The following is a 9,253-nucleotide window of genomic DNA, read 5'->3' as shown; positions in this document are numbered from 1 at the left end:
TTTTCATGATAAGTTTTCCTGATTAGGTCTGTTTCTCATATCTGTTTCTCAGGAACTATAAGAAGTAGGTCAACTTTATTTGGTGTATGAAATGATTGTTAGGCGAACATGTCTGTCAGGCAGGTTCATCTAAACCTGACTTCATTTTCATGGTTCATTGGACCGTCAATGTTAAGTTTTCATGATAAGGTTTGTTTCTTACAAACTATAAGCAAAAGGTCAAGTAATTTGGTGTGTCGAATGATTCAAGGTGTACAAGTAGCTCAGGCTGTTTTGACCTTAACCTAATTTTCATGGTTTTACAAATGTAAATGGTCAACTTTATATTTTTATTGATTACACCTGTTTCTTAGATATTGTAAGCTGTAGATCAACTATATTTGGTGTATGGAATTATTGTAAGGTATCCATGTCTGCTTGGCAAGGTTGATCTGACCTTGACCATAATTTTATTCACAATTTTTTAGAAAAGTGATAATTCAGAAAACTGCATATTGTATAGGCTAAGTTATCTGTTGACCTCTGCTAAGTTATCTGTTGAACTCTCATTCAGCCTCTGCTAAGTTATCTGTTGACCTCTCATTCAGCCTCTGCTAAGTTATCTGTTGACCTCTCATTCAGCCTCTGCTAAGTTACCTATTGACCTCTCATTCAGCCTCTGCTAAGTTACCTGTTGACCTCAGCTAAGTTATTTGTTCACTCTGCTAAGATTTGTGTTGGCCTCTTCTAAGTTACCTTTTCACATCTGCTAATTTATCTGTTGACCTCTGCTAAGTTATCTTTTCATCTCTGCTAAGTTATCTGCTGACCTCTGCTAAGTTATCTGTTTATCTCTGCTTAGTTATTTGTTCATATACAAATGAGGAGATGTAGTATGATTGCCAATGAGACAACTATCCTTCAGAGTTAAAATGAAGTGGTAGAAAGCAAATCACCTGCTAATTGATCTGTTGACATCTGCTAATTTATCTGTTGACCTCTGCTAAGTTATCTTTTCATCTCTGCTAAGTTATCTGCTGACCTCTGCTAAGTTATCTGTTCATCTCTGCTTTGTTATTTGTTCATATACAAATGAGGAGATGTAGTATGATTGCCAATGAGACAACTATCATTAAGAGTTAAAATGAAGTGGTAGAAAGCAAATCACCGTGCTAATTGATCTGTTGACATCTGTTAAGTTATCTGTTGACCTCTGCTAAGTGATCTGTTCACCCTGCTATGTTATCTTTTGACCTCTGCTAAATTATCTGTTGTCCTCTGCTAAGTTATGTTTTCGCCTTTGCTCGGTAATACCCTTTTATCATCAAATATGACATCAATTGAACAAGAATGGCTTATTTTCAACAGTTCACAAATGGCTTGTAAAAATGAAGTGATTGATAGCTGCTTAATGTCCAGATGCAAAAATATAATAATCACTTATTCAAATGACATTTTACTAAAATTTCCCTCAAGCAGTACGTTGAAACCCTCGACATGTCCCAATATCTTTGATGCAAAGAGTTATTACAAATAAATTCGTCCTGAACAGGCATGAAATATCTGCCACTGTACGTTAAGCAACCATCAATCAATATTACACAATTTACCCCGAGTTTTTTCACAGTCTTGCCTCTCAAAGACTCGTGAGTGTTATACCCATGCAAATAAAAAGATGTGATTTAACTGCCAATAAGACAACTATCCACCAGAAACCAAAGGACGAGAAAGTAAACAACGAATACCTAAACAACTATAGGTCACTGTACGGCCTTCAGCAATGAACAAAAAGATAAAGTAAGCTATAAAAATTCTGGCGTGACCAAATATGAAACAACTCAAAAGAGAAACCCAACAGCCTAATTACGTATACACTAAACAAATTTAACAGATAGTAATTAACTACAACCACGGTAGTACAGGCTTTTATTTTAGGACAAACACACAGAGGATGTGACGATGATGAGCTCAACCCTCCCTAACCTGTGACAATGGCGTATAAAGAACAACATAAGAAGAACTAAAAACCATAAGGAAAACGCTTGACTCATCTGATCGGCACGAAGAACAAAAAAGACAAATAAAGAAAACCTATTACTGATCTAAGAGTACTCGCAGTTACTGAAAGCAAGTTAAATCCATTTCAACAAATAAATAAATCATGTTTTCCAGACTAAAATATCAATCAGTACATTTCCGACAGAATTAGAGTAAAGACGTCATAAAACAGTCTGAGAAAGCATGACCTTGATCAATGCCAAAAAGAGTATCGGCAGGGTGTAGAACCTGTGCAAACGTGTTCATAACTGTATACTAAATGTCTATAGCAATATATATTAAGTTATCTTAGTCTATCAAAAGCAAAATCAATGTTACGATTAGTACCGATTATTATTCAAATATCTTCTTACAGTGTTAAATTGATCACCTTTAACAATAAGTTTATTCAAAGTATCAATATAAATACCAATCTGCAAAGCGCATTCGAGAAACTAAAACAATTTCTTAGAGGTTATTGTTAAGTTTATAAGTCTCTGGTTTCCTGACCAAAATGCACATAACAAGTTCAACAGTTTGCCTATCAAAGTGAAACACAAGACCAAATAGAATATGTGTCGTCTGCACCAGGGACTTTCTATACTATTTCTATGTTAGTATAGAAAGTCCCTGTCTGCACGAAACATCATCCCTCTTATTATTGGCCTTTAACATCCTGCATGACTATATGACTACGATAACTAAATCGGGATAGCAAAGGGGCCGAGCCCTTGTTATTGCCAACATTTGTTGTTTTTTTTTCAAGTACAGTTTTTCTCATTTTTGACTTTCCCCTTTTTAGGCTAAATTTCAATTGACCTACCCATTTCCATTGAAAACCCTGGACCCGTCATGCACTGTAAGTTTGTCATCTTTAAAATATCTTTGTAGCAAACCTCTAATAGAAAAAATGAAAACAACACGCTATACATTTCATGCGTCCGAAGCTCTCTTCTGGATTTACCTTCATCAGGAACGCTCAAAGCCGAATATTTGAAAGCCAAGAATGTATAAGAATTGACAGTTGCAGAGCTATATAACCAACCAAAACGCAATTGAATATAGAGCTTTACTGGTGAACCAGAGTTAAACAATTTGAATGTGATGTATACTACACAGATAATGTCTCATCGGTATGGCTTCCGAAGTAATCAAACAATTTTACTTGTTTTCCTTAATTCAAATTACAGTTACTTTTCCGAGTATTGATCTCAATGTACCCATTAACCTGAAACATTGGCTGTCTAGAACGTGCCTTTTATCAACTAGCACGTTATTTGAAAAAAAATGTGAGAGCAAGCATAACTATAAGAACAAATTTGACAAAAAAAGCAACAACAAAAAAAAACAAAACACACAGACAAAAAGGCTGGATGGCGTCAGTGGAACTAAATCTTCACAGGACCAGCCCTTGTCGAGGGCACGCTGTCCCGAAGAAGTAAATAGCGTTTGAAGTTTCCACATAACTACGCCAGTCAATTGCAAATTGATGTATACATTAAAGTGATCGATGTGATCATTAAAGCGTTTAAGTGTTTGAGTAGACCACAATTATTCAGTTTCATAAAAACAGGAACTCAGAATAGTTATAAATCATTAGATTATTTTGATTTCAGCTTGTTTTATTTAATTAAGCCGGTTTTTCCGTATACCAAGACAATCTTATTATTTAGGTAGTTTTGTGTGCAGCCCCTCTGTTCTCGTTTTGGAAGATAGAAAATGGGTGCATACTTAAACAATTACTGTGTCGAGATCATTTTTGTCGAGCCTGCGACTTTTGTCGCAGAAAGCTCGACATAGGGATAATGATCCGGCGGCGGCGGCGGCGTTAGCTAACTTCTTAAAAGCTTTATATTTTAGAAGCTAGAAGACCTGGATGCTTCATACTTTGTATATAGATGCCTTTATGTTACGAAATTTCCGTCTGTCATATGTCCATTGTCCTTGACCTCATTTTCATAGTTCAGTGACTACTTGAAAAAAAAGTCAACACTTTTTGTAATGCTAATTTCTTTCTTGTTATGAGCAATAGGATAACTATATTTAGTATGTGCGTACCTTGCAAGGTCCTCATGCCCGTCAGACAATTTTCAACTGACCTCGACCTCATTTCATGGATCAGTGAACAAGGTTAAGTTTTTGTGGTCAAGTCCATATATCAGATACTATAAGCAGTAGGTCTACTATATTTGGTATATGGAATGATTTTAAGGTGTACATGTCCAACTGGCAGGTGTCATCTGACCTTGACCTCATTTTCATGGTTCAGTGGTCAAAGTTAAGTTTTTAAGTTTTGGTCTTTTTTTCTAATACTATAGGCAATAGGTCAACTATATTTGGTGTATGGAAATATTTTATGATGTACATGTCAGTCTCGCAGGTTTTATTTGACCTTGACCTCATTTTCACGGTTCATTTCTCAGTGTTAAGTTTTTGTGTTTTGGTCTGTTTTTCTTCAACTATAAGCAATAGATCAACTATATTTGTTGTATGGAAGGATTGTAAGGTGTATATGTCTGTCTGGCAGGTATCATCTGACCTTGATCTCATTTTCATTGTTCATTGGTCAATGTTAAGTTTTCATGGTTAAGTTTGTTTCATAGAAACTATAAGCAATAGGTCAACTATATTTAATGCATACATTGATTGTAAGGTGTACATGTCTGTCTGGCACGGTTCATCTGACCTCGACCTCATTTTCATGATTCATTGGTCAATGTTAAGTTTTCTTGGTTAAGACTGTTTCTTAGAAACTGTAAGCAATAGGTCAACTATGTTTGGTTTATTGAATGATTGTAAGGTGTACATATATTTCTCGTTTGGTTCATCTGACCTTGACCTCATTTTCTTGGATCATGTTAAGTTTATGTGTTACTTGTAGTAAAGCTTTATATTTAGGACTATCAACATAAAATCAATGGTTAGTAAAGAAGGCGAGACATTTCAGCGTGTGCACTCTTGTTTTTTAATTCGAACTTGTTTCAGTAAACTTATTATTTTTTTTAATTCAATGGAATGTATCGGTTGTAATACAATCTATACAGCAACAAACAACTTACTTACAATAATATGCAATAGCAAAACCCTGTGTCTCGCTGCAACTGCTGTGCTGTCAGTGTAAAAGGAAAAAAAATGTAATTCGAGACATTGTGTGTAAATTGCATTAACTGCAAAGAAAAATAAAGTCAACTTATCAGAAAAATATGGAAAAATGAAAAATATATTTTCAAAATTCGGATACAAAGTTATTGATGTCTAGAAAAACTTAAACCCCAGATTGTATCTAAATGTTAACTGCAAACAGTAAAAAAAAAAGGTTCTTTTATCAGCAAAATACGAAAGAATGAAAAAAAATATTTTGAAAATGTTTCTGTATATACTGTCTTTTGATCATAAAAAGCTTCTGTCCAAGTTTCATAAAATTGTATGAAGGTTTGACAAAGTTAGTGATGTCTGAAAAACTTTCACCACACACTGTTATAGAAGCCTTGTTAGCCCCAAATTATACTCAAAACGATCATCATACACATCATTTACTCTAAAATGTCATTCCGAATTTAGGTGAAGCACCCAGGAACCTGGGCATTAATAAATGAATGACAACAGGACCATGTGCAGAAACAATTTAATAGTAAAAGGGTGGGGGGGGGGGGGGGGGGAGAAAGACAGAAAAGGAATTTGATTATTGTTTGATTTACTTCCAGTGGCAAATATTTCATGCATGTTCAGGACGATATATTTATATTCAGAACCTATTAACAATTAATACAATAGGTGGGTCCTATGAAGGAGTCGACCGGGATGATGAATTGCGGTAAATTGAGAAGTTTTAGACGGTATATTGGATAGGAACAGAATGTAAGCCTTGCAACAGCCCACCTACAGTTTTAGTAAATTATCGCCTGTCGTAAGACGACCAAGGTGGCCATATTTCGAGATATCCACAGTGACCCTTGGGGTAATTTAAAATGCAGTAATCTTGCGTTGCTGAAATAATCTGAACATTTCAATCCTTGTTTCGTGTATTGGTACGCTGTTATAGCCTTTGTTTTTATAACGTTATCGTGATATCCTAGATCTCTACAGGTACTCCAAAATAAGAGGAACGATTTTCATGAGTCATCGACCATTCAGAAGAGGGGTATGCGTTTTAATGTTGAATTAATTTTTTACCTTATTTTAAGTGGAAAAAAACTTCTTTTCACTTCCCTTTTGGAACATAATTTGTTTTTTTCATGAAATTTTGAATCACACAAATTATTTTCAGAAAAACGCCACTAATTGCTACAGAAGTTGACACAGATTTTTTCAGATAATGTACGTTTAAATTACTTCTAGTTTAATTTACTCCTGTGAACAATTCTCATGTATAAGTAAGTAAAATCAGTGTAGATATGAGAGCAATTAATGTAGACACAGTGTTCATATTATAAACAGGTTTACAGTATACTCGACGTTTGGCGTGAACACTGAGTGTGACCAATGTCAAAGATTCATTTCTGGATTGATATATACACGGTAAACATATTTTTTAATATTTTTAGAGACATATATATAATCTCTGGTATTTTGATGTTCGATAGTTTTGAAGAAAATATTAACCCTTTTATAACGTTATATAAGTTTTTAAGGTCTTTAAGGTCAATGTTATAAAAAATTCTGCTTTGATGTCAAAGTTGAAGGCTATACCTCATTTACGGTGGCATGCCAAATATTTTCGTATTGTGTCTTTTAATGGTTTCACTGGCTACCTTATCCCATATAATTGGTGTATTTGTCAAGAGCTCAAAGTCTGGTCCAGATCTTTTCCTTTTTCAATCGCCTCGGTGGTCAGCCGGTGCCTTATAGTACAGGAGGACGTGAGTTCGATCATTCCCCGGTCGGGTCAAACAAAATTAAGATTTTAAATTAGTATATTGCTTTTTCGCTGAGGAGTTAGAACAAAGCCTTGGTCGGCTCGGACTCGGAAAATATGCCCTGGTTCAAGAGGACAGTTACTGTGTACAGTTACTGTGTAATCAGCACGCATTTAATCAGGTTTAGCTTAAACTGTCGGTTTATCCAAAGAAGGGTATCTTCATAAAATAGTTAATGATTATGGTATAATTTTTCGGTCAAAAATAGAAACAATAAGAAATAAAAGTATGTTCTTAGCTTCAAGGTTAATTTCTGTATACGGAAGTTACAAGTCACTTGCAAAAAGAAGGAAAACACTTATCATGTCAGCTGAACGAATTATGGATTATGACTGTAGTGTTCCTAGATATTTTTAGACACAGAAGAAGGAAACATACATCCAATTAACAGGAAATTTTAAAATACATGTATGAAGCAATACCCGGGATACAATTTGAATTAGTTTCAAATTTTTTGTATAGAAATAAACCCAAACAGCTGTGACCCAGAAAAAGATCTGTCAAGAATTGATACTATATTTCCGTTAAAACAGGTCGGAGTGGCTTAAGCTTCAATGATTATAATCTATAATGCATATTTTTGTAAAAGATAAATAATAAAATGGTACATGTTGAGTCTTGTTTTTGTTTTATTTTGTACTCCTGAAACTTTCTTGTAATCAATATGTATTTTATTCCTATGTCAAAGTCCCAAAAGGGTAGTATAAGTTAAGTTCACACAGCGCATTTGCCTGCGCTTTTCAATCGGTTAGAATTACGATTACTTGTAAAAACAATTCAGTTATTACATTCTATTTTTTAATTCTTAAAGAATTAACTTATTGTAGTAACATGTACAGAAAAAAAGTTTGATGTTTTATGAATATGCAATAGCAAATCCTAATCGCTGTAGAAAGAGCTCATTCTCATTCATTCTTGCATTATTGATAGATCTTTGTTTGCTTTACGTCCAGTTGCAAATGATTCATGAATGTTCACTACAAGTTCATTCTGACAGTTCATATCAACTGTTTTAACTGAGTTTATAAAGTATTCATTCAGAAGAAATTATAATCAAGTCTACAGTTTTACTATCGATATTGTAACAACCATGATTTTTATCTCACTCCTGATTGCCAAGTTCTCCATCTTCGGAAACATTCAGAATAGTACAAGTCTAGTATGTTTGCCAGATTCACATCTTCGAACACAGTCTGAATAGTATCCATAAAAAATAAAAAGATGTGACATGATTGCCAATGAGACAACTTTCCACCAGAGACCAAATGACGTTCGGCCTTTAACAATGAGAAAAACTAATACCTCATTCGGATTTTTTCCAAAGATGGTAACTTTGTCGAAGAGGGATATTGTTCAGAATGTTTCCGAAGATGGCGAACTTGACGAACATTCGCTCTTTCCAAAATATTTCCAAATATGGCAAACTTTGCGAATAGGGTTCATATTCAGAATATTTCCGAAGATTGCGAACTTGAAGAACAGGGACACTGAACAGAATCGTTCTGAGGATGACAAATAGTGACTTGCACTGTTAATAATCTATCTTAAGATGGCAAACATGACGAACAGGTTGGTGGGTTGGCTAACATTTTCCAAATCCTGTACTAGCCTGATATATCAGACCTTAATAATCCTGAGTCAATTACAATAAAGTTGTGCAATCAAAGATCTGCCATTAAAACTCATTTCTCTAACTATTTTACTTAGTAGATGAACTTATTTTCCCCGTCTTGTTATCGTAAACTTTAGTAAGAGATATACACACGGTAAACATATTTTCTCATGTTTCAATGTATTTTGATGCCTTTTAGATAGTTTTGAAAATATTTGATTTTGATATTTTGATCTGCTGGTCTTTAGGGTCAATTTTATGAATTTTGAATATCCAAACGGGATATAAATTAACTTTGCATTTTTTTTTTATCTTGGACTTATGTCCAAATATTAGAAAGTGCAAATAGTTAAAACTTTTGGTTAACATATTTTCTGGATTCCTGTTTCTATGAGATTGGTCCTTTGTATTGGAAGATGGAGGTCTTTAAAGGGTTCAAACTATAGCTCTGGGAAAGTCACGTACTAAAATTACTTTTATCGAACTAATTACATGAACTTTGAATATTTTCGCTAAAATCCGTCATTTTTTTGCACTGTAAATCAATATCCCATTTTGGCTATAAAATCCAAACGGGTAACTAGGCCTATAACCCATTTTGGTGACTGGTCCCAAACTGTTTATTATTATTTATTTATAAGACAGCTGCTGAATGGATGCACGGTAGACAACTCTATTGTCAAATGCCACGTATGTATATCACTATATA

Source organism: Mytilus californianus, unplaced genomic scaffold (assembly GCF_021869535.1).
Source record: "Mytilus californianus isolate M0D057914Y unplaced genomic scaffold, xbMytCali1.0.p SCAF_5, whole genome shotgun sequence".
Lineage (NCBI taxonomy): Eukaryota > Metazoa > Mollusca > Bivalvia > Mytilida > Mytilidae > Mytilus > Mytilus californianus.
The sequence above is the reverse complement of the archived record's forward strand: the minus strand, read 5'-3'. Positions refer to the sequence as shown.